The sequence below is a fragment of the Gopherus flavomarginatus genome, chromosome 8 (genome assembly GCF_025201925.1).
Source record: "Gopherus flavomarginatus isolate rGopFla2 chromosome 8, rGopFla2.mat.asm, whole genome shotgun sequence".
Lineage (NCBI taxonomy): Eukaryota > Metazoa > Chordata > Testudines > Testudinidae > Gopherus > Gopherus flavomarginatus.
In genome coordinates this window covers 52210442-52236821 of record NC_066624.1, presented here as the reverse complement: position 1 = coordinate 52236821, position 26380 = coordinate 52210442, and the positions used below count along the sequence as shown (strand labels likewise).

At 51.6% G+C, this 26380-nt stretch overlaps 1 protein-coding gene and 4 non-coding genes across 8 annotated transcripts in view; 4 read left to right on the top strand and 1 right to left on the bottom strand.

Moving 5' to 3' along the window:
- The window catches only part of LOC127056975 (zinc finger protein 883-like), a 305218-nt gene that overhangs the window by 195999 nt on the left and 82839 nt on the right, over window positions 1-26380 (top strand). The window lies entirely within an intron of this gene.
- On the top strand, window positions 3911-4103 carry LOC127057349 (U2 spliceosomal RNA). The gene has a single exon (XR_007776079.1). It is a non-coding gene; the product is annotated as a U2 spliceosomal RNA (small nuclear RNA).
- On the top strand, window positions 6361-6554 carry LOC127057359 (U2 spliceosomal RNA). The gene has a single exon (XR_007776086.1). It is a non-coding gene; the product is annotated as a U2 spliceosomal RNA (small nuclear RNA).
- On the top strand, window positions 18957-19029 carry TRNAK-UUU (transfer RNA lysine (anticodon UUU)). The gene has a single exon. It is a non-coding gene; the product is annotated as a tRNA-Lys (tRNA).
- On the bottom strand, window positions 24434-24505 carry TRNAG-UCC (transfer RNA glycine (anticodon UCC)). Its single transcript has one exon. It is a non-coding gene; the product is annotated as a tRNA-Gly (tRNA).

Here is a 26380-nt window from a genome sequence, read left to right as displayed (position 1 = left end):
CCCAGAAGCCCACCCCAGCCCCCGAGCCGGCGGACCAGAACCCTGCTGCCGGAACGGCAAATGCTGCAACGGGAGGCGTTGACCGAGCCCATACCAACAGGGGTCCTGTCACCTCCTCCCAGGTCGCCCGGAAGATTTCCGAACTGAGGCACCTAAGTGCCCCCTCCAACCTACACGAACCCGCCCCAAGAAGGGCCAGTGCTCCACCACGCGTGGCCATCCGAAACCCCACCCCTAGAGTCACCAATACTGGCTACCGGCCCGCCCTCCGAGCTCCAGCCACAAGGGGCGCCAACGCAACTCCTCAGCCCACCTTGCGAACTCCACCTGGCCGGGGGACAGGGGCCACCCCCCAGACCGCCCCACGCACTGTTAACATCGGAGACCCCACCGCTACGACCAGACCACAACCCCAGACCCCCACCATCAGAGAGTCCGACGTGGCCCCTACAGGCACCAGCCCACTCTCTGCCAATAGAAGACCACCCACTCCCACAGCGACCCCCCGGGCGATGACCACACGCGAAAGACCGGACACTGACGCTGCACCCGCTGAACCAAGCCGGGCTCCACCAACCAACAATGCCACTACTCCACCGACGCCTATGCCTCGGGGACCAACCGAAAGATCCCCCGAGCCGCAAGGGAGACGACCCGCCGGCCAAACCGCAAACCCACTACCCGCGCGGACCGAGGAACCAGAGGACCGGCAGCCGACGATTAAGCCAGCCACACCCTGGCAGGCTGCCTGGATCGAGAAGCTCCGAGCGACAGCCTCCTTTGAAGAATTCGACCAGCTCATCAATGAGCTCACCTGCGAACTCTCCACAGAGATCGTCTCAAAGAGGACGCCAAACCAGGAGGCCGCACGGCCTACCTCCAGAAGGCCCGCTCCAAACCGCGACGCCACCACCCAAGGAGCTGGACGAAGAAACTCCAGCCGCCACTACGACCCGGCAGCAGCCTCCCAGATCCAGAAGCTATACAGAACCAACCGCCTCAAGGCCATGAGAAAGGTCCTCGACGGTCCCTCATCCTACTGCACGATCCCGCCCGAGCGCCTATACCGCTACTTCCTGGAAGTATTCGCTGACAAGCCCAGGAACGACGTGCAGCGCCCAGAGTGCCTTCACCCGCTGCCCCGCATCACCAACGCAGATGGCCTAGAGGCTGATTTCACGCCCAAAGAGGTAATGGCCAGGCTCTCCAGGACCAAAAACACTGCACCCGGAAAAGACGGCATCCCCTACAGCCTCCTCAAAAAGCGGGACCCCGGCTGCCATGTGCTCTCCGGCATCTTTAACCTATGCCGGTGCTTTGGCCGGCCACCCACCTCCTGGAAGAAGGCCATGACGGTCCTGATCTACAAGAAGGGTGAACGAGACGACCCCAGCAACTGGAGACCCATCTCCCTCTGCTCCACAATGAACAAGCTATACGCCAGCTGCCTGGCAGCCAGAATCACGGAGTGGGCGACGACCGGGGGAGCCATCAGCCCGGCCCAGAAGGGCTTCATGCCATCTGAGGGGTGCTACGAGCATAACTTCCTGCTCCAGACCGTCCTCCAGACGACCAGGAGGGCCCACAACCAGTGCGCAATAGCGTGGCTGGATCTGGCCAACGCCTTCGGGTCCATCCCCCACCATCACATCTTCAGCACCCTACGGGAGTTCGGGATGCCGGAGACCTTTCTCCGCCTGATCCTGGAACTCTACAAGGGCTGCAGCACCACCATCCGTTCGGTAGAAGGCGAAACAGCCGAGATCCCCATCCGCAGCGGCATGAAGCAGGGCTGCCCCCTCAGCCCGATCATCTTCAACCTCGCCATGGAGCCACTCCTGCGGGCAATCTCCGATGGCGCCGACGGCTTCGACCTGCACGGCGAGAGAGTGAACGTGTTGGCCTACGCAGATGACCTAGTCCTGATTGCGGACGACCCCGAGAGGCTCCAGGGCATGCTCAACACCATCGGGAGAGTCGCAGAATGGACGGGACTCCGCTTTAACGCCAAAAAGTGCGCGTCCCTCCACGTCAACTGCAGCAAGAAGAACTCAGTGCAGGCTACGGACTTCCTCATCCAGGGTGAATCCGTCGTCCCCCTGGCCGAGGGGCAGGCGTACCAACACCTCGGCATGCCGACGGGCTTCCGTGTCCGGCAGACCCCCGAGGACACCATCCAGGAAATCCTGCAGGACACCGCCAGGATCGACGTTTCCCTGCTGGCTCCGTGGCAGAAAATCGATGCCCTCAACACGTTCCTGATCCCCCGCATCGCCTTCGTCCTGAGAGGATCCGCCGTAGCAAAGGTGCCCCTCAACAAGGCGGACAACGTCATCCGGCAACTGGTGAAGAAGTGGCTGTCCCTGCCCCAGAGAGCAAGCAACGAGCTGGTCTATATCGCTCACCGGCACGGTGGCGCCAACGTCCCCCGCATGGGAGACCTCTGCGATATCGCGGTCGTCACACATGCCTTTCGCCTCCTGACGTGCCCGGACGCCGTGGTAAAGAACGTCGCGACGACCGCCCTGCGCTCCGCCACCGCAAAGCGAATCGACAGAGCTGCCTCTGGCCAAGATATAGCCAACTTCCTGAGTGGCTCCATGGACGGTGACCTTGCCCGAGACAGAGGCGACATAGCCTCACTGTGGACCCGTGCCCACAATGCCACGCGCCGACTGGGGAAACGACTAGGCTGCCGCTGGGTATGGAGCGAGGACCGACGGGAGCTGGGAATCCTGATACCGCGGACCGAGACGGAGGACAACACCGTCATCAGCCCTGGAGCCAGAGGCACACTGGAGAGGTCGCTGAAGGCCGCCGTACGCGCGCTCTACTTGGGCACGCTGAAGAAAAAACCAGACCAGGGCAAGGTTTTCGAGGTCACCAGCAAGTGGGACTCCAGCAACCACTTCCTCCACTCAGGCAGCTTCACCCGCTTCGCTGACTGGCGCTTCATACACCGCGCCCGACTAAACTGCGTCCCGCTCAACGGAGCCGTCCGCCACGGGAACCGAGACAAGCGCTGCAGGAAGTGTGGGTATGCCATGGAGACCCTGCCCCACGTCCTGTGCAGCTGCAAGCCCCACGCCAGAGCCTGGCAGCTGCGTCACAACGCCATCCAGGACCGTCTGGTAAAGGCCATCGCTCCGCACCTGGGAGAAAAAGCCACCAACCGCACCATCCCTGGCACCGACAGCCCACTGCGCCCGGACATCGTCGTCACGGACGAGGCTCGAAAAAAGATCATCCTCGTTGACGTGACGGTTCCTTTCGAGAACAGGACCCTGGCCTTCCGCGAGGCCCGAGCCCGAAAGCTCGAAAAATACACCCCCTTGGCGGACACTCTGAGGTCAAAGGGCTACGAGGTCTATACCGACGCCCTGATCGTTGGGGCCCTGGGCGCCTGGGACCCTTGTAATGAACGCGTGCTTCGGGCTTGCGGGGTAGGCCGTCGCTACGCGCAGCTCATGAGACGCCTGATGGTCTCGGACACTATCAGATGGTCCAGAGACATCTACACGGAGCACATCACCGGTCACCGCCAATACCAGGAGTAAGCGGGCGTGACTCCGTGCACCCGAAGGGGGGAGGAGATCTTCACACTCCCCCATTGGACTCTATCCCCTGAGCCCTGAACCCACCAAACCAAACTCCACTATGTGAGGGTCGCCCTATCCTCATCACCCAGCTCGCTCCTTTATTCCCACGACTATCTGTAACCTGTTTGTATGAGCGATGTACCCTCACTGCCTCTCGACTGTATCTTGATCTCACCCACCGTTCACCCCACATTGGGGACATGACAGACTGTATATGGTATATGCTGCCCAATACCAAAATACTGAACCCCCCCCCCGTAGTCTGTATGCTATCCCCGATGAAACAATAACTGATGCTTTAAACTCTCTGTATCGTTTATTTTCAAATATTCACTAATAAACATTAAAATCTGTTCTTATCAGTTTAATATCTGATATGTCCTTTCTTTGAGGACTGTATATATTAAATTGATTTTTGAAACAGGGGGCTGGAATAGGAGTTTGCTCTGTCCACCCCATGCATTGACCTGGTATTGTAGTGTCTCCAGGAGCGGTGCCTCTTCTTCTGGAGAGAATCTTCTGGTTGGAAAAGCAGAAAGAATTTGACTGTAATGCTGCCCCTTTAGAGCAGATTTGTTCAAGTTGTTGAAAACAGGGTGGAAGCCCTTGTCTTCTTTACACTAACATATTGTTATGTTTTCTCGGGGTCTAATGTTTTGTGAGGCTGTGGATAGCTACGTGAGGTTCTTTGTCTTGCTAGAGGCTTGTTTAAGGAGCTGGGATCCTTTTTTTTCTGCTGTGAGTCTTTTCAGTCGTTAGTAGGAGGGATGAAGGCTTTCTGGGCTGCTGGGGAGATGGCTGGTTGATCGTTTGTTTGCAGAGGCAGAGAGGGCGCTGTTTAAAGCTGTTCCCGTGTATCGGGTCAGGTTAGCTGCAGCTCACTGAACCCCGAGGATCTGAGGTGAGCTACTTTGTAGCAGAGGCAGACCAAGCAGCAGGTACAATGCCAGGTTGCACCCTGGCTGGCAGATAGAATCTCAATGACTGAGAGACTTTTTCCGTTGGAGCGTATGAACGGGAGCCGTCAGCTCACTGAATGTTAAATTTCACCAAATGAGGGTCAATCCAGCCTCGTGGTCGTATCCACTTGTTATACTCCACACCTGAACATAGCCCTCATATGAACAACTTACCCTCCTATTTCAGTGTCTGTCCATTGACCCGTTAACCTTTTACTCCCAGTTGGGGCTATTGCAGATGATGTACTCCTTATGCCACCTGATCTTAAACTGAATTTTGCACCCCCTCCATAATCTGTAACATTATTCCCTGACCACCAGAAAGGAAAGGTCTATGCCTAAACTCTGTAGCGTACTTTCCCCCCCCCCCCCATCATCATCTTAGTGAAATCCGAGGCTGTCGGGGACCTCAGGAGGTCCAACCCCCTGCTCAAGGAAGGACTGATCCCCTACTGCAATCCCTACCTGGCCCCCTCCAGGGTTGAGCTCGCAATCCTGGGTTTAGCAGGCCAATGCTCAAGCCCCTGAGCTATCCCTCCCCCCTACGTTGACACTTGTTCAAGATCCCGGCTCCTGCTCCTTTGCAAGGTGTGTGCGTCTGCTCCAGGTTTTAAGCCCGGCTCCCTCTGCCATGCGCCTGGGCATCAGCCGGACTATCTCAGGAGAGCAGCTTTCCCCCTCCCCCGGCATCCCAATCTCCGCCCTGCTGGGGAACGAGCAGGGCCAGCCCTGAGAAAAGACTCTTTTGAGCGCTGGAGGCCGGCGGGGAACTCTTATTTCCATAGCCAGGGTGCATTGCGTGCAACGAAGCGAGGCGCTGCCCAAGGGGCTGGTTTTGCTCCCAATGTCCCCGGTTCCGATGAGCCAAGTTGGGATTTAAATGGGTTCAAGTAAATTTCCTCTAAAAGGGAGAGGTTTAGTGGGGGCTGTCAGTGTAGTCACTGCGACTTGAGCAGAAGGCGCCTTTCCCCTGGTAGTGCCTCTGCAAGCTGTTGTGGTTTTTCTTCACATGATAGAAATCTTGTATTCCCCTTTGCTTCATTGCTCCTGATAAAATAAGCCAAGGGCTTTCTCTGGAGAGGAAGGTTGACCATTTTCTCCCCAGTTTTGTGAGGTTGTTACCTCATGTGGTGGGAAGAAAGCAGGATTGTGGTTGGGCTTTTGCTCCTTGAACAGAGTGGTGGTGTGTGTCTCCTGGGTCAGCTGCTGCCTGTTTGTGGCTGTTAGGTAACCCTTACCGATGATGGCAGGGGGACAGCTCTCTCTTGTGTTCTGCAGTGATGCTGTAATGTTTTGCAAAGCAGGTAGGCTTGGTGGCTGTCAGAGGTGGGTCGAGCCCAGGTTTCCTTTGGCAGACGCCTGGTTGAGAACCGGTGCTTTAGCCTATCCCTCCGCAGGCAGGCAGTTTCCTTAGTCATCTCTTGTTGAAGCTGACCAGCCCTAATGTCTGTAGTCTCCTCTCCTACTTTGGAAGCCTGCTATTTACCCCTTTCAGTCGTAAAAACGGACCATTGATTCCTACCCTTTCTTTCCTATCTGCTAAAGGGTTACTGATCCATGAGAAGGAGGGGCTTGAGCCCTCTGGAGTAGCTCGTGACTGTGAGTGGCAACCTCATGCCAGACTGTTGAGAAGCAGGGCACAGCCCCCGAATCAGTGGTGTGTTCCAGACTTAGATTTCACCAAGTGTCAGATTCTGGAGGACGTGCCTTTTATGACTTTGTAAACCAAAACTTGCTATTTGGGGATAATGTAAGCATTCTGTGCAGAGGACCAGAAATGTTTTTATTAACCTGTATTTTAGATCATTTTAACATTCGCTGGAATCCAAGTTTTACATCGGTTCTTATCACATTAAGAATTGATACTTCCTCTTTCTCAGGACTAGCTATGAAACTGATTTTTTGGAAGCGGGAGATGGAACAGCAGCTTCCTGCATCCACTGCACTCAGTGCCCTGTTATTGCGGCACTGAACCTCCAGGAACGGTGGCCCTCCCTTTGGGGAGAATATCATGGTTGAAGAGCAGCGAAGAAAAGTGGTGTTGTCTGTCTTACCATTTCGTTTGTACTAAGAGTATTAGACTCATAGACTCATAGGTCAGAAGGGACCAATATGATCATCTAGTCTGACCTCCTGCACAAGGCAGGCCACAGAACCCTACCCATCCACTTTTATAACAACCCCTAACCCAGGACTGAGTTATTGAAATCCTCAAAATTGGTTTGAAGACCTCAAACTGCAGAGAATCCACCAGCAAGCGACCCATGCCCCATGCTGCAGGGGAAGGCGAAAAACCTCCAGGGTATGGTTTCAAGTCATTTGTAACTCTTTAATCAGTTACTAGTTACGTCTTATACATACCCTCATACATACCTAGCCCTCTGCTTGATTCCTTCATCCTCCCGCCGCCACCCGCAACCCTAGCCCTGACTCTTGCACCCCCACCCATACCCAGTGCCCCCTCTGCACTGACACCTACACCCCCTCACATACCCAGCCCTGACTCCAGCCCTCTGCCCCCAGCCCTCTGGGTTCTGGCCGCCAGCCCCGCACAGCCCACTGCTGGTCTGGGGTTCTGGCTGATGGACCCTTGCCAGCCGGGGTCCCGGCCGCAGGCCCCGCTCACACTGCTGCTGGCCTAGGTGAACAGAACCCCAGACCAGCAGCGGGCTGAGTGGGCCGGCAGTGTAAGATCAACATTTTAATTTCATTTTAAATGAAGCTTCTTAAACATTTTGAAAACCTTGTTTATTTTACAATACAACACTAGTTTAGTTATATAATATATAGAATTATAGAGAGAGACCTTCTAAAAAACGTTAACATGTATTACCGGCACGCAAAACCTTAAATTAGACTGAATAACTGAAGACTCGGCACACCGCTTTTGAAATGTTGCCGACCCCTGAGCTAATGTTACTTAGGGTTCACTTGACTATGTTCAGCCTGAAATCAAAACCTAATAAACAAAGAATAAAAACTTAGGGAAACTGAGCTTAGCCTAGTTCCCTTGAAACTTAAAGTTTAAGAGCAAGTACAGCCTACTGATAGTAGATAGAGAGAGAGTGGAGGAAGTAAGTCAGAATGATAGAGCAAAGTTTTCTAGCGGGGTGGGTTACCTCTTTCATAGGGTATAAGTGCCGGTAATCCTTCCTCCTCTGCCCAAATTTCATTCCTCACCCACAAAACATTAGGGTACGCTTACTTCATAGGCTAGTATGTTTGTGCATGTTGATGACATCTAGGTATGCACATAAGTTCCCTTGTGGTGTACCTGTTAAGTCTGTAGATACAACACTGAAAAAACCTCTATGCCACTCTGCATTGTCGATTGGTCAAGGTAAATGTCTGAGACAGGCATGGGTACTCATCTACTTAAGTAACATGATAAAGGTCATTTTTCCTTTCTTAGTAAAAGGTCACAACATAGATTTGCTAACTTTGCCTTAGCTTAACATAGAGGATATGGCCTGTAGGTCCTTGTAAGTCATGTGCCCCAATTCCCTAATCATTTTTATTGCCCTCTGCTGGACTCTTTCCAGTTTGTCCACATCCTTTCTCACGTGGGTCCCAACCCCACAAGTACTCACATTTCACCTCAATGGACCCAAAATGCTGGCTTTAAATATGTAAATAGGGTGCTGCCATGCAGGACCGCTGCTAGAGCTTTTCGTGCCCTAGGCGCACGGCCATTCTGCCGCCCGGCGCCGCTCCAACGGCTTCGGTGGACCTGCCGCAGCCATTTCTGCGGAAGGTCCATTGGTCCGTGGCTCCAGTGGAGCTGCTGCAGCCGTGCCTGTGGTAGGTCCACCAGAGCCATGCGGGACCAGCGGACCCTCCGCAGGCATGACTGCGGCAGGTTCACTGGAGCCGCCTGCAGCCCACCCCCAGCAAAATGCCGCCCCCCCAAAAATCCTGGCACCCTAGGCGATTGCCTACTTTGCCTAAATGGAAGCTCTGGCCCTGCTGCCATGGTCAAGTCACTCCCGAGCTCTCCAGTGGAGCTTGCTGGCGGAGAACAAGGTGAAAATTAGACAGGATGTCACTCAGTCAAATCCCTGTGCTCCCTGCAGGTGGTACCGGAAAGCTACAAGATGGCTCACTTCCCATTCTCTCATCAGCTTCAGGCCCCAGGGTTACAAATGCACAAACCAGCTGGGATTCTCCCCTGGCCTCAGGGTGTGGGGCTGCTCTGAGGGGATGGACTTGCACACTTGGGATATTAGTGCAAAGACACAATTTCCATTTCTCTTAGAGAAATTGGAGGGCAATTTATATTTGGTAAAAATCTTACTTAGTGAAAGGAAAGCTGCAGTGACAGCCTGGGTACTGGGGTGCAAAATGCTTTCCTCCTGGGAGAAACAAGAAGTTAGAATTAGAAATTTACATCTTTTGTTCCAGTGTTGGTACAGGTTTAATTTTGCTTCTGTGTAGGTTTGTTTCAGTCTGTGACCATTTTGGTTTATTGGGTTGGGTTGGTTTTTTTAGTTGGAATGGAGCTTTTAACTGACATTTTCTGGATTCGAATGGCTGACCTGAAACACCAGTTTTGACATAGTTCTGCATATTTTATACAGATTTGGTCAGTATTCAAGGATTCAATTCCTTTATAGGAGGTTTTAGTGGTCATACTTATTTATTTGATGTTATTTTATCATTCTGCTGTAGCACACCTTTTTGATAAAATGTTGAAGTAATTAATTTACAGCATTTGTTAGTTTTTATTTTTAAAAACAAAGTTTTTCTTAATGTTGGGGTTTTTAACTAAGCATTGTCTTTTGTTTCAATTTTTCATTTAGGTTTTGGTTATTAACAGGATCCTAAAGAGAACTTTAGATTTAATACTAAAATTTAGACAGATTTAGATTATTTAAAACCCTGATTACTATTTTAATAAAGGCTGTATTGCTCTGAACCCTGGCCAGGGGGTAGAGGAGATGAGCCTGGCCTTTAACTGGGAAGGAGCAGAGGCATGGCCCCCATGAAGGGTGGGGCCAGATGATGGGTGGCACAGCCTCTTAATTTTTCTTGTCTAGCCCACCTCAGTCCCCCACCAAACGAGAAGAATCTGATGCCACCCCTGCTGGACACTGGATGTCACTGGTGCTCCATGGGAAACATGCTCTGTGCCTCACCCAGATTGGTGGGAAGCACACTCTGTGCATTACCGTGACTGGTCCGTGGCTGTCACTGCTCCTAGAAGCCAGACACACGCTGTGCATTACGTCCCCTGACCACTGGGTGTCACTGCTGTATCAGGGAAACACCTTCTGTGCATTACCCTGAATCACCACGAGGTGTCACTGCTACTCCAAGGGAAACATACTCTATGTGTTACCCTGATTGGCCACTGGGTGTCACTGCTGCGCCAACGAAAACACCTTCTGTGCATTATTCTGACTGCCCACTGGGTGTCACTGCTGCTCCAAGGGAGACATAAGAACGACGAGACTGGTTCAGACACAAAGTCCATCTAGCCCAGTATCCTCCTGTCTTCTGACAGTGGCCAGTGCCAGGTGCCCCAGAGGGAATGAACAGAGCAGGGACTCATCAAGTGATCCATCCCCTGTTGCCCATTCCCAGCTTCTGGCAAACAGAGGCTACAGGCACCATCCCTCCCGACCCTAGCTAATAGCCCTTGATGGATCTATCCACCGTAAACATATCTAGTTCTTTTTTGAACCCTGTTATAGTCTTGGCCTTCACAACATCTTCTTGCAAGGAGTTCCACAGGTTAACTATGCAACTGCCCTGAGTTTGCCTCTCCTCCCCTCCCCGGGTTGTATATGGAAAAGAGGATGAGGATGAGGAGAGCCAGGATGTGTCTGTCACTGGCTAGTGACTCACTTTCCTCTAGGCAGCAGTGCTGCAGGCAACTTTGTTCAGTGCCCATGCAACTGTGTCTGGGGAAGGGGGAGTAGAGGCTCATGCTTCCCAGCCCCACACCCCTCCCCCAGCAGCTGGGGAATCCAGGTCAAATTTAACCCTGGTAGCTGGGCCGGGATTAGCCTGGGCTGGGGTAGGGCTGGGGACCAATTGGGAGGGAGATAGATGTACCTGCTGTGAGGGAAGATCCTCCCATTCCTTGCCAACTCCCCTCACTCCTTGCAGCACGGCACCCCCTAGCATTTCTTTCTTTGTCATAGGAGCTGTCTGCTGCCTGCTTCTCCCTTAGCATCGTCTCTCCCCACCCTGCGGCACTGCCATTGCTCGTCCTGTGCAAACAGGCAGGCCCTGATGTGCCCCATGGCACTGCCCTGCAATTGTGGGGGCAGCTGTTGGATGGAGCCATATCGAAATATGGGGATGGGAAAGGCTGGGGACCAGGACTCCTGGGTTCTCCCCTCAAATGTGGGAGGGGAATGGAGGTTAGGGGTTAGAGTGGGAGAGGGGCAGGGCTGGGATCCAGGGATACTGCTTTTTCTGGTTTTCTCCACCTCCTGCAGCAGCTTCAGTCCTTTCAGTGCGTTTCTTGTTCTGAAGTCATTTGCTGACTTGTGTAACTCACCCCAGAGGTGGCTGCATCTCAGTGTTGGGTGAGGCACCCTTGGCTGCATCACCTCCTAACCACGTCTCATTCCCCCTGCAGGTGACCCAGCAGTACTCGGCAGCCATCCACAAGATCGTGGAGCACTTTGAGAACTGGGCAGGCAGAGGCCAGGCACCTAGCCCTACTTCCAGAGAATGGGACCCAGCACCCCCTACTTTTTACAGGGATTAAAGAGGGGCAAAGGAGGGCAAATCAGAGGAGGAGGGTGGCCAGGGTCTGAGCAGGGGGTGGAAATTGACTGGTCGGGGGGTCAAGCAGCTGAAGGCACAGTTAGGAGAGGGCCTGAAGGGCAAAGTCAGGGAGGGGGGAAGGAGCCGGAGTTAAGACCGGGGGAGGCGCTGCCAGAGGGTTAAACCCCGGCACAGGCAGGGGCAGAGGGGTAACAGTTATCCCGGTGGGCTGAGACTCCAGTGTTTGCAAACATGGGTGGGAGGCTTTTTTATTTCCCCTCCCACAGGCAGCACCTCTCAGCATGGGCTTCCCAGGGGTGGGCTCTTAAAGGCACAGGCATCCCACTGCCTAGACACTGCAGCTCCTCTCTGATGTAACCTACTGAGGCGCTGCAGTAGGAGACTGAATTCAGTGAAACTGGGCATTCCCTATATGCCCCCCAGCCAGGGGGCTGTGAACCCCCTTCCCTGAATTTCCCCAACACCCCCTTGAGTGGTCAGGTAGTTAAATGCAGCGCTGCAAATGTTGTCACTGGTTGCAAATTTGAATGGAAATTGAAACGTTAATACACACTGTAAAAGCAGATACAACGTATGAAAAATACTTGTACCTGAGAAAGTAAAATAGATTTGGAAAGTCTGGACAAAGCCGGGTTTCCTCACCCAGCTGTTGTGTTTGCTGACAATATCGGTGCATTGGCATCGGCAGTGTTGGCCAACCTTACAATGTAAAATTATGATTTGTAAGCGAGGTGTGAATGAGCTCTCCTCTGACAGCTAGTGATGACAAAGGTTAGGGGGAGGCTTTGGGACCAGACTGTATTTATATGAACTCACCTACTCTGCCCAGGTATCCAGCGGACAGAGCTGGGCTGCCTCTGCTCTAGATGCCCGGAGGAGGAAAGGTGTGTGGGGCTCCAGCCTGGGACTCTTCCTCGCTCCTGCCAAGCCCTGACTATTAATCCCAGCCCTGGCACTCCTTTCTTCAAGCACCATGTGGGCCAGAATAAAAGTGTGGTAGGAAACACAAGGGCCAAGCTTGTGAACATCAGGTGCAGCAACAAGAATCCCAGCTATCAGGGTAGCAAGTTCTAGAGCCCTAACCCATTGTGGCCATCCCAGCCAAAGACCTGGCTCTAGGAGGTGTGAGTCACCCAGCAGGAGGGGAAAGATTCACTCTTACACAGCTGGAGACAGGGATGTTGTGTTCTGGGGCTTTATCACAACTTCAAGCCAACACAAGGTCCCACTGTGATTTGAAGTCAGATTACAGGATTCAGAGTCCTGAGTGCTGCCCATTACACAATGGGATCAGCTTAGGCTGCCTTCTCTGCACATTGGTGACCCTTATGGGGCTGGCTTGTGTAAGGGGGCTCTTGGCCCTTTACTAAAACTTAGTGTGTGTGTGTGGAAGGGGGGGGGGTTGGTTGGCTAGTTCCCAGCACCAATAGAAGGGGGAAGGATCAGTGGGAAATGAGGACCCTGAGATTGACAGTCCCCAGGGACAATGCAGAGAGGCCAAAGCTCCAAGTTAGCTGCACTGACAGGCCAGACAGTGTAATGAGGGAGGCACCAGGCCAGGGAGTCCCATCCGCCATGTGAGCTGGAACTGCCTGGGCGAGAGTGGGGCAGAGCTAAGGAGAGAGTAGGAGCCCGAGAAGAGTGGGGAGCAGAGCTGCACAGGTGTAGTGCCAGAAACTGCTGCATGTAGGAATTTGCAACTTGTAGCAGTTACTGATACCTGAGGTTGTTTTTATTTGCTGACTTGTCCTAATTTGCTAAAACTTAACAGTGGTTTCTCTAGCAAAGACCAATCCCTGTCCCCTTGGTCCAGACATTCTCATTCACATCATGCTAGGGTGACCAGATGTCAAAGATGAAATATCGAGATGCGGGGGGTAGAGCAATGAAAAAAAAGCCCGAGGGCCCCCCCCGCAGCCAAGCGGCAATGGTACAGCCCCATCTCCAACCAACTCTCGGCTCCAACCTCCGATACACCCCCAGTTCCCCCATCCCCTCACTCCTGGGCCCAGCCTGGGCTCTGAGCTCTGCAGCCGAGCCATGATCCGGGCTCCTCCTGCAGCTCCAGGGCAAGGGGTGAACCAGGCAGCTCCCAGCAGGAGCGTGTCTGCCCCACATGTGTCTCCGCCCCCCGCCCACATGGGTCCTGTCCGCTCCGTACTGCCCCCAGCCCCACTGCGCTGCCCCACAGGCTCAAGGCTGGAGCAGCCTCCGTGCTGCACTCCCAGCCATGGCCATGGCCCCTGTGCAAACCTGGGAGGGAGGAGGAATGCCACATGCTTGGGGAAGAGGCGGGGCCAGGGCGAGGTTTTGAAGAGGGATCCAATGGGGCAGTGACGGAGTGGGGCTGGGGGCAGGGCCAGGGCTGGGATTTGGGGAGGGATCCAATGGGGGAAGGAGGGGTTGGGGCTGGGGGCAGGGCCAGAGCGGGGATTTGGGGAGGGATCCAATGGGGCATTCAGGGGGTGGGGCTGGGGCAGGGCCAGGGGTGGGATTTAGGGAGGGATCCAATGGGGGAAGGAGGGGACGGAGGTGGGGTTGTGAGGGCAAGTGTCCCTCTGGACTCTGTCTGTGTGCTGGAGCAGACGGCAAAAATATTTGTTTGTCCAGTGTCCCGACAAATCATTGGTCAGGACGTGGGACAAACAAGCAAATATCGGGACAGTCCCTATAAAATCAGGACGTCTGGTCACCTTACATCAGGCTTCAAGTTGAGAATCATTTCCCATTCCCGCTCTGTGGGAGGGGAGACTTTTAAACGCGCTCTCTGTGCGACTGCACATGGCTAAGCAAAGAGAACAAACCCAAAATCCCCCCTGTGCTTTGGGAGCCAGGTTTGCTGTGGGAATTCTGTAGTTCAGATTACTTCACACCTGGTCATTGTGATTCTTTACCAGTTTCTCTGGCAATGGGGCAGTTTTGTGCAGATGGCTATGTGGTTAAGGAGTTGGAGTTAAAATCCAACAGGGTTCCCCAGCGCAGGTTTGAATCTTGCTCACAGCGAGGCCTGTGTTTTAGCCAATCTCTAACCCGGGCAATACTTCTGTACAGCCCCCTGAGACACTCTTAATTCTCTCTCCGCCCCAAGTAAATCCTGTTCTGCTCCTTTCATAGAGATCCCTGGAACACCACCTCACACGGTGTCCCTGAGGGGTCAGGGAAACTCTCAGCACCTGAAGCCTCTGCCACTTACCTAGTGCCCCATAGAACAGCCATAGCCCTGGTTCTGCTCCTCTCTCTAGCGTGCAAAAGGAGCCAAGTCAGCAACTCCATGGGAGCTGCAGAACCAACAGAGAAAAAATAGGTGCTCAGCACCCACTAGCAGCCAGCTCCCCCCACTTCAGGCCTTGCGACAAGGTCCTGCTCTTCCCCTTCAGTGCCTCTCACTTGCCAGTGATCAGCTGTTCAGTGGGGTGCAGGAGGCACTGGGCGGGGATGGGGAGGAGCAGGGATGGGAAGAGGTGGGGGAGGGAGAGGAATGGGCCAGGAAGGTGCAGGATGGGAAGAAATGGGTCAGGGGTGGGGGCTTGGGAGAAGGGGTGGAGTGGGGACAGGGCCTGGGGAAGAAAGGGGGGATTTATCCCAGACCCTTCGAGGGCTGGCCCTGAAGGGAAGCACTGACTTATCACAGTGACAATAAAACTGACCAGCATTGCGGGGGAGACAGAGGGAGATCCGCACTCACCAGGTCTCTTCTCTCTCCCAGGGTGAGCCAGACACTGCTCTCTCCTGGCTCTCACTCTAGCAGCTGGACAACAAGGAGCCATTTTCCCACAGTGCTCAGAGAGGAGATAGGTCAGTGATTTACGCCCACCAGGGGACACTGTCTTTTTGAGTTTCACAGGGAGAGCTGCGTTAGCCAGGATTTGTAAAAAGCGAGAGTCCTGTGGCACCTTATAGACTAACAGACGTACAGGAGCATAAGCTTTGAGGGGTGAGTCCCCACTTCATCAGATGACTGGAGTGGGAATTCTGTGACTGGCTAGCCAACTACAAAAGCAGTTTCTCCTCCCTTGGCATTCACACCTCAACTGCTAGAAGAGGGCCTCATCCTCCCTGATTGAACTAACCTCCTTATCTCTAGACTGATTCTTACCTGCATATTTATACCTGCCCCTGCAAATTTCCGCCACATGCATCCGATGAAGCGGGTATTCACCCACGAAAGCTTATGCTCCAATACATCTATTAGTCTATAAGGTGCCACAGGACTTTATGTCTTTTTGAGGTGAGTGCAGCTTGCTTGGGATGGTGCTGATGATGGATAAAAAAAAGGCTGGAGTCAATGACAGATGAGACCATAGAAGGGGAAGGGGAATGACAGCCCCACAGAAGGCCCTGGGTGCTCAGATGCCTCAGTTATTGCACCCTGGCCTGTCGTAGAGAGAGAAAAGACACTGAGGGACCTCGCCTCCTACAGTGACCCTTGGACAAGAACCAGCTTGTTAGTGGGGTGAAGGTTCGCTCTGGGCAAAGTGGAGCTGAAATCCCTCAGTGTCCTGTAATTTAAGCAATGGAAGCTTCAAACCCTGCACGGGTGTGGGCTGAGGTGCATCAGCAGAAGGTTGGGCTGGACAGGGGCAGCAGGTTTGTATAATTTTTGGTGGTGCCCAGAATGGGACCAAGTCCTGCCCCACCCCCCCCACACACCTGCCTAAGGCTCTGGGAGGGAGTTTGGGTGTGGGAGGGAGAGGGGTTGGAGTCTGAGAAAGAGTTTGGGTGCAAGGTCTGGGGTCAGTCAGGGGGTTGTGCTGCAGGAGGGTGTGCAGGGGGCAGGCTCTTGGAGGGAGTTTGGGTGTAGGTGTGGGGTCTGGCTTGGGGTTGGGGGTGCAGGAGCGGGTGTGGGGTGCAGCATTTACCTCGGACATCTCCCAAAAGCAACCTGCACCCACCTCTGGCAGCAGCCCCTAAGCAGGAGGGCCGGGGGCATCTCTGAGCATGGCTGCCCGCAGACTCCACCCTTGAAGCTCCAGTTGGCAGAGTTGGCACTTGAGGTGGGGGCAGCACATGGAGACACCTCCACCCCAGGGGCCGCAGGGACGTACCAGCCGCTTCCAGGAGTGGTGTGCCACATGGAGCAAGGGTGGGCAGGATGCCACCTTAGTTCCCTTGTGTTGCTGCTGGTGGTGGCAGGGGTCCCCGGGCCCTTTTAAATTGCCCAGGGGGCAGCAGGCGGGACCAGAGGGAACACTCCCAAGGGCCTAACGTTGCTTTGCACAACAATAAATCTTGGAACAGGACAGAAATGAAATGGCAGCAGAACCTAAGGAACTAAAAGCCTCCAGATTCTTGTGTGTGCACTGACTCCAAACGGAAACTGTAATTTGACTCACTTTGTGTCTGCAGCCAGTAAAATATCAGGACAAAATCATTCCATTGATTGTGACCCTGGGTTTGAGGAGGCTTTGGTCTTACTAAAATGTAACTAGCATGTTTCACTTGTGTTTTTAAAGGTGGCTTCCCCAAGCAATCCCAAGTTGTTCTTCCCATAGCTGGCTGATGGGGGGCAGCAGGGGATCTCCCCAATCTGGGGGAATCTCTCTTGGCCCCACTGTTAATTCTCCATCTTTTCTCCCTCTAATCACAGACACTCCTCCCCTCCCCGATATCAGTGTTTTAGAGAGACCCCTCCCTCCCTTTATGGGATACAGACTCTGTAACAGAGACTGACTGGGGCTTCTCTCTGCATGGCCCCAATGGGGAAGGAAAGAGACTGGAGGCTAGGGGGAGAAGACGGGTGGAAGGAGTCAAATGGGGCTAAACCAGAATAGAGGAGATTTTCTTCCTGTTAAAATGTACTGGAGTCTCATGACTGAAAAGCTGCATCTTGAGTTAGGTTTGATACATCAGCCTTACACTCGCCAGGCAAAGGTGTGACCTACAGAGACTGATAACTGCCTGCTTCCCAACTTTATCTAAGAAGCACCTGCACTGGTGGAACAGGTTAGTGCAGAGGGGGATACTGCTGGGGTTATGAATTCAACCCTTATCTAGAGCCCTGGTTTCTATTCCTTGTGTAGTTTCCCCAACTTGCTTCACTTAATTCACATGGAAAGTGCCCTACTAGGAAAAGGAGAGTAAGTTCTAAAATGTGGAAGTAGGTGCACAGCTTGGAAACATCCCCCCTGTGCTGCCATTAGTTCCAGTAGATTGTCCACTGGCAGCATGAATTGATTTCTTTGCTGCTGTGAAAGCTGCCAGGAAAAGTCTCTGGTCACCAGAGCTCCCTTCTTCTTCCAGCACATCCCTGGCTCCTTCCCTGCCCCAGTCACTGCTGTAGCAGGGTCCTATATGCACTGAGCCTAAAGCTTTTGGAATCATAGATTTTTAGGGTTGGAAGGGTCTTTTCCAAGCCTTCTTAGCGCAATTGGCAGCACATCAGTCTCATAATCTGAAAGTCCTGCGTTCAAGCCTCAGAGAAAGCAATGGGTTGTTCTCTGCTTCAGATTTTCTACAGGAAATCAGAGTAAAGAAACTAGAGGAGAGTGGTTTCTAGACACCCTCCCCTCCATCTAACACACACACAGATTTTTCTAAGGCATTAACTTTTCCTTCTTTATGGAGCTTGTATTCTCCATAGAGCAAAATAAAACAAAAACATGCAAGTCCCAGCCTAATACAGTATGAAACTCAATACAGATCAAATCTCACCCTCAGAGATCTTCCAATAAGCTTCTTTCACAGACCAGACTTATATCTTGTCTGGGCCCAATCTTTTCACCAAGTATAGTCCTTGTTCCAGCTCAGGTGATAGCTAGAGGATTTCTCATGACTGCACCAACCTTTCTTCTGTTCCACTCCCTTATACAGCTTTAGTACAAGGCCGGAATCTTTTGTCTGTCTCCTGGGGAAGAGCCCCAGGTTTAAGATGGATTCCTGTACCAGGTGACATGATCACATGTTCTGTGAGACCCCAAGCCTTCATTCTTCCTGGCCTGACTCCCAGATGGTGCAGGACAGAGCCATCTGCAGTCTATTGTCCTGGTTAATGGGAGCCGTCAAGAGTCCAAACCACTATTAATGGCTCACACTTTGCATCATTACAACAGGACCTCAGAGTTATAGTTCATATTTCTAGTTTCAGATCCAAGAGTGATCAGTTCGTACAAATAGGATGAACACACTGAGTAGATGATAAGCTTTGTAATAATACCTTACAAGAGACCTTTTGCATGGAGCATATTCCAGTTACATTATATTCACACGCATTAGCATATTTTCATAAAATCCTATGGAGCGCAATGTCACAGCAGGGAAATGGTTTTACTGTGGCACCTGGGAGCAGTTGAGTTTCATGTTCAGGCTGTGGTATGAGTTGCTCCAGGTTTCTCGTAAGCACACAGGGACCTTAGCGGGTGCTCTTGATATAGGAATGGCCACGACATGATAAAGTGATGGGGATTGCATTTTCCTTTTTTATTTTTTTATTTCCAATGACATTTCTGTTTTGTGATTTCGTTTTGCTTTGTATAAGTGTGTATTCTCCGGGATTTGATATTTAACTAAAAAAAGAATAAGGCCTCAGGGCACTGGATGGAGGAGCGGGCTGGGGCTAGGACTGCTAAGAGAGGAAGAGTAGCAGGTTTTCTGTATTGTTTTGTCTTCATTTTCATGACTAGTTTCTCTTGTGCACTAAATTTGTTTCTTCCAAATGTGAGCCTGGCTAGCTCAGTTGGTAGTGCATCAGACTTTTAATCTGAGGGTCCAGAGTTCAAGCCCCTGGTCAGATAAAAAGGGAACCATTCCCCTCAACATGAAAGCAGGCATCTCTCCAGGATATTATTTGACATCACCTTTCTTCCCCAGGACTTGGCCTTTTGTAGGAAGGGCCATGTACTGCCTGGGACTGAAGGGGCAACTTCCTCACATGCCCGCTGGCCTCTCAGTCTGGATAAAGAAAGGCCTCTGGGAGCTGCAGCAAACTGCTGCATGACAACTTGGTGAGTAAATGCAGGGCTGCCTGCATGGGGTCATCCACACCAGAACTCAGCAGAGATCTGGGGGTTCCCTACTGGTCCCATGGTGTAAGGACCAGCACTCGGGACTTTGAATCCTGCAATCTGAGTTGAAGTCTTGGTGGGATCTGAGGACAATTCCTGTGCCACAAACCCTGCTGGGTCTTCCAAGACTATATCTTGCTTTCTGAAAGGCCATGAAAGCCTATCTTTTCCCCACTAGCTGTTGTGACTTGAGCGCAAGAGGGGATGTTTGATCCAGAAGCCTGACCGTGCCTGGAGTCCTGTAGGTAGTGATGCGAGCTGCATTTCCTCTGAGTCCTGAAGCTGAGCTGCAGCCTGGCCTAGGAGGCAGCCCTATTGGTTGACCTACTGGCCCAAAGTCACTTGGGCTGTGTTGGTGTCCCTAGGAATGCTGAAGGGCCTAAGGGAGAGAGGCTCAATACTTCCCCCTATCAATTAGGGCGGAAGAGGAGGGCTGCAAGAGTGGGCAGGTTGATGGCTGGACCTTCTAGCATTCGGTTGGGAACGTGGTGGGAAATGCGAACTGGGAGAAATGGTTGCAGGCCTGTGAGGAATGGTTTGGCCGGTGGCGTAAGTGGATCGTGTCATTACGTACAAGGCTGTCATGCTCAAGACCCATCTGTAGGGAATTTCCTCAGCCATGTGTTTCCCCCTGCTCCACAAGTGCTGCTGAGACCAAACAAGATGGCCTTCCACCTCTTGTGGGGCAATAGGACGTTCCTACCTAGTCAGGAGAAGTGCGGCTTTTCTGCTGTATTAGAAGTGGGGTTGGGCCTGGTGGGCTTTGAAGCCTTGTACAGCTCTACTTTTTTGTGTTTCAGTTTTCAGTGGTGGCTGAGCTGGAGGGCAGGTCAGGCCCGAGGGGAATGGTGGGGCAACCACAAAGAACCCAACTGACTCTTCCGATATGGCCGTATTTTTTTTTACCCCACCGGATGCAACACCGGGTATGGGATGGCTGATGGTGGCAGAAGGGGGAGGAGTAGACTCATAGACTCATAGACTTTAAGGTCAGAAGGGACCATTATGATCATCTAGTCTGACTTCCTGCACAATGCAGGCCACAGAATCTCACCCATCCACTTCTATAACAAACCCCTTACCTGTCTGAGTTATTGAAGTCCTCAAATTGTGGTTTGAAGACCTCAAGCTGCAGAGAATCCTCCAGCAAGTGACCCATGCCCCACGCTGCAGAGGAAGACGAAAAACCTCCAGGGCCTCTGCCAATCTACCCTGGAGAAAAATTCCTTCCTGAGCCCAAATATGGTGATCAGCTAAACCCTGAGTAAGTGGGCAAGACTCACCAGCCAGCACCCAGGAAAGAATTCTCTATAGTAACTCAGATCCCAACCCATCTAACATCCCATCACAGATCACTGGGCATACTTACCTGCTGATTAAGAGGTTAGGAAGTCCCCCCGCCAAGTGTTCTTCTATTCCCACCTTACACCCTACAGGATTTTCAGTGGGTGGCTAGGTGGAAGGTGCTTGCAGGATGGCTTCATCTGCAACAGTGGCTGCCCTCACAGCAGCAGCAGCCACAGCAGTGAGCCCCCCCTCTCCTTTGGCTCAATCTGAACAGAGGTCAATGTACCACTGGGTGTGATAGGCCAATTTTAGGGAGCTTCCTCTGAAGGTGAGCAACTGTCCCCAGAACTTACTAACAGGTGCTTTAAAGTATTTGCATATGTGCACGGCCAGGATGTGCAGAGCAAAGGCTGCCCACGGGCACTATGTCAGACTCTGGCACCGCTTGAGACAATGGACCATCTTCAGCCACCAGGTAACCCAGGATCTAAGGCAGGAATGGGGTGAGGAAGCAAGTCAAGCTGAGCAAGGCAGGCAAAAATTCATCTTGCCTTCGTGGGCACTCGCAAGGATATCCTTTTTGTGTGCCAGGGCTGACAAAAACATCCCAGACAGAGAAGCAGCAGGCCCCAAAAGTGCCATTAGGGTGCTGACTTAACTCAGTTGGGAGAGTGTTAGACTGACAATCTAGAGTTCCCTGGTTCACTCCTATGCTTTGGCATGCTCTCTGTGTGCAGCAGTGGGTTTTTCTCTGGAAGCACAGCAGTGCCTTTACCCACCACAAATCCCTCATTTCAGGCTCCCAAGCAAGAAAAGACAGCATGGACTTGTGCACCAACTTGGCCCACCTGACCTTTCTTTCTTCTCTTGCTCTTTGTCAGCAAGGGGAAGAAAAAGAAGCTCTCCTTCAAGCCAGAGTCAGAAGGGCGACATCAGGGTGACTTCCTGAGTGCCGGCTCCAGTCCTTTGCTCTACCAGCTGACCTATCGAAGGGCTGCCACTTCTCTCTCCAGGTTTGCCCATCGGTGTGTTCAGAATGGAGAGGGGTAACTAGTGGTGTTCCCCAATGGTCAGTCCTAGAACCAATCCTATTCAATTTATTCAGAAATGATCTGGAGAAAGGGGTAAACAGAGAGGTGGCAAAATTAGCAGATGATACTAAACTGCTCAGGATAGTTAAGACCAAAGCAGATAGTGAAGAACTTCAGAGAAGTATCACAAAACTGTGATTGGGCAACAAAATGGCAAATGAAATTTAATGTGGATAAATGTAAAGTAATGCACATTGGAAAAAATACCCCCAACTATACATACAATATGATGGGGGCTAATTTAGCTACAACTAATCAGGAAAGTGATCTTGGAGTCATCATGGATAGTTCACTGAAGACGACCACGCAGTATGCAGCAGCAGTCAAAAAAGCAAACAGGATGTTAGGAATCATTAAAAAAAGGAGACTAAGATAGAGAATATCTTACTGCCTTTATATAAATCCATGGTACACCCATATCTTGAATACTGTGTACAGATGTGGTCTTCTCATTTCAAAAAAGATATACTGGCATTAGAAAAGGTTCAGAGAAAGGCAACTAAAATGATTAGGGGGTTGGAATGGGTCCCATATGAAGAGAGATTAAAGAGACTAGAACTTTTCAGCTTGGAAAAGAGAAGACTAAGAGAGGATATGATAAAAGTATATAAAATCATGAGTGGTGTGGAGAAAGTGAATAAGGAAAAGTTATTTACTTGATCCCATAATATAAGACCTAGGGACCACCAAAGGAAATTAATAGGCAGAAAGTTTAAAACAAATACAAGGAAATTCTTCTTCACACAGACACAGTCAACATGTGAAACTCCTTGCCTGTAGTGTAGTGGTTATCACATTTGTCTAACACCCAAAAGGTCTCTGGTTTGAAACCAGGCAGAAACATGAGGGCTTAATTTTCCCAGCTCCTGCTGTTGTAGGAGCAGTAGAGATTTCTATGCTCAAAAGGTCTGTTATACTTTCCCTGTTCCCACTTTTGTCTCCTCTCCCTCTCTGAATGCCTGTGAAGTGGCTTTCCCCACCCCCTCAGCTCCCTCCTGGAATGCTTGTGGGATGAAAGTTCTGGATGAAGAGCAGACGAGCTCCCAGGTAGACAAGGTGTCTGAGACTCTAATTAGGCAGCACTCACACACCCAGAGCATGGACACTGCCCAAGGTGGAGTGTGACCAACCAGGTGCAGCCAAGTCATCTCTAGTCACAGGCCATGAGGTGTAGGCCCTGAAAAGGGGAAGGGACCATGTGCTCAGGAGAGCACTCACAAGCTTGTACCTCCAGTGAATGCCCTTTGCCCAGACCGCCTGGCCAGTGGTTCTCTACATTGTATTTCATTGTGCCTCAGGAAGACTTACCTTCATCACACCGTCCATAGCTGCGCTGTGAGACACTTACCTTGCAGAATCCTGACATCTCCAGTGCTGTGCCTGTCCTTGAAGCGCGAGTATGCGAGTGTGACCCCTCCTCCCCCGCTTATTTTGAGCTTAGCTATCAGTATAATAAATGTGCTGCTATCTGCCAGACTCTGGTGGGTCATTAGTCCTCCCTACACTTACTAGCTGGCCCAATTTTGGGTAACACCTGCGATAACCCTAACCCCTGCATGGCAGAGGGTGGGGAAATGAGCTGAGGAAAAAGCCTTGGCATCAACAGGGGAAAGCTAGATGATCTTGGAGAGTCACCTTTTGAAGCCTTGTGGCTTGGCTTCCTCTGGCCTTGGAGATTGGCCTACGGAGGCCGGCTCTTCCTGCTGGCCTCCTTTGTATGACTTGCCAAAGGAGGAAGTGAGGCAGGAATGGGGCAAAAGAGGAAAGTCGAGCTGAGGAAGGCAGGGCAGAAGCTAAGTGCCTTAGTGCGGCTAAGTGGGGTTAGTAGAGCGCCACCATTTGTTCTGCAAAGCCTGTGGAGGTGCGGTTGGCTACTGGGAGGTAGAATTCTGTGCCTGCCTCTTGGCTTCCCAGGGATGGCTACTTGCATCCCAGAAGAAGAAGGATGGTTCTGAGTGAAAGGAAGGCAAGCAACGCTATGGGAGGAAATTTGAGTGCGGGGTGCTGGCTCTGCGCTGGGGGAGGGGGTTGGTATTCAGGAGGGATGGCGCTTACCCCGGGCAGTGCAGCTCCCAAAGTGACCAGTACACACAACCCTGTGTCAGCAGCTCCTAGGTGAGCCATGCCAGGGGGTCTCCGTGTGCTGCTGCCTGCAGGCGCTGCCCCCAGAGCTCCCATTGGCTGCAGTTCCTGGCCAATGGAAGCTGTGGAGTTGGTACTCGGGGCAGGGGTAGTGAATGGAGACACTCCCCGTGCCCCAGTGGATGCTGGGACATGCCCGCCATTTCTGGGAGTGGCACGGAGGGATGGAGGCAGTATGGGCAGGGAGCCACCTTAGTGCTGCTGGCACATCTCTGCACACCCATTGGGGAGGGGAGCAGAGGGCCTCCATGTGCTGCCTAGGGTAGGGGCAGTGCACAGAGCTGCCTCCCCTCCCGGGTCTATTGCAGAAGAGGAGGGGGGTCTTTTGGCCTGTCAGGTGCAGCAGGTTGGACTAGATGATCACATTGCTCCGTTCTGACCTTAAAGGCTCCAAGTCTAAAAGGGAGAGGGAAGTAAAGGAAGTTTTTTTAAAAAAATAAACCAAACATTGTAATACCAGGATAACTCCAACAGCATATTGTATAGTCCCACCCCTTTCTTCCTCCATTGTGTTTTGAATGCCTTGCAGGACATTGATTCTCTCATTCCATTGATAAACTGATACAATGTGTCTGAAATTAAACCAGTTCCCAGGGGAGAAAACATCACATCATTGCATTGGCTGGGAATTGAACCCAGGTCAACTGCTTGGAAGGCAGCTATGCTCACCACTATACCACCAATGCATCTGGTGAAAGTGCTCCTTATGCTTGCCCAATGAGGCTAGAGCAGCATTGAGGAGATTTTCAGCCTGTAAAAATGTACTGGATTCTCATCACTGAAAAAAAACACCTCCATCTTCACTTGAGTTTGAACCATCAGCCTTTCAATTAAACAGGGTATGTCTACACTACGGGTATCACAGCATTCCTTCTCAGATCTGAACCTTAGAGTTCAGAAAATGAGATACTAGCACCTGAATCCTCTAAGCTTAATTACCAGCTTAGATTTGACAGCGCTGCCACCACCCAAAAATATAGTGTTTTGGGGCACTCTGATCTCCCCAGCCTTCTCTGGGGACCCCAAGAACCCAGATCCCTTGGGTTCTTAAAACAAGGAGAAATAAACCATTCCCCCACCTTTCCCCCTCCCAGAACTTCCCTCCCTGGGCTATCCTGAGAGATACTGATCCAACCTCTTAAATCACCATACAGAGAAGCATCTCCCTTCCTTTCTACAAAGAGGCAAACAGATTCAAGGAAAACAAAGAGATTCTGTCTTTCCCCTTCCTGTCTCCCCCCCACCCGTCCTGGTGAGTTATCCCAATCCCCTGGAATAACACAAGGGAAACAAGGGGAAAAAATCAATCAAGTTCTCTAAAAAAAGAAATCTCTTAATAAAAGAAAGGAAAAAGTAAAGAATTATCTCTGTAACTTCAAGATGTAAGTATTACAGGGTCCTATAGCTTACACACACCAGAAAGAGACTTTCCCCCCAGAACCAATACAAATCAAAATATTCCCAGCAACTACATATATAAAAGTTAACCAGTCAGATCCACAATTGCAAATAGAGTAAAACAATCACAAAGCCTAAACCGCCTGTTTTTACTTACTATTTGAAAAGAAACTTAGAGAGCCTGTAGTAATGTCTGGTCTCTCTCAGACCCTCCGAGAGAAGAACACACAACGGACAAAGAACACACACAAAAACTTCCCTCCACCCAAATTTAAAAGTATCTTGTCTTCTGACTGGTCTTCTGGTCAGGTGTCCAGTTCCCTGCTTGTAACCCTTTACAGGTACAAGAGACATTAACCCTTAACAATCTGTTTATGACAACGGGATTATTCCAATTTTACAGAAACCAGTTTTTGGAAACAGATTGTATAAAGTCGAGTGCACACGGCCCCACTAAGCACATTAATTCGGAAGTGTGCATCCATGTACCAAGGCTAGCATCAATTTCTGGAGCGTTGCACTGTGGGTAGCTATCCTGTAGCTATCCCATAGTTCCTGTAGTCTCCCCCGCCCATTGGAATTCTGGGTTGAGATCCCAATGCCTGATGAGGTAAAAACAGTGTCATGAGTGATTCTGGGTAAATGTCGTCACTCACTCCTCCCTCGGTGAAAGCAACAGCAGACAATCATTTCGCTCCCTTTTCCCTGGATTGCCCGAGCAGACGCCATAGCATGGCAACCATGGAGCCCGTTCAGCCTTTTTTCACTGTCATCATATGTCTACTGGATGGTGCTGATAGACGCGGTACTGCATTGCTACACAGCAACATCCTCTTGCCTTTTGCAAGTTAGCAAAGATGGTTACCAGCCATACCATCCCGTCTGCTGCTTTGCAAGTTGACAATGACAGTTACCAGTTATACTGTACTGTCTGCTGCTGTCATTGGTGCTCCGGGCCGGCCTTGGTGAGGTCGGCCGGGGACGCATGGACACAAATGGGAATGACTCCCTGGGTCATTCCCTTCTTTAAGTTTTGTCTAAAGGGAGAATCAGTCCTGTCTAGACTATCAGGCAAGTCTACTAAAGAACCAAAAAGGCCAAAGGCCACTCCCAGTCAGAGCCCCAGACATCCCACAGAAATGATGAGCTGCATGCCATTCTAG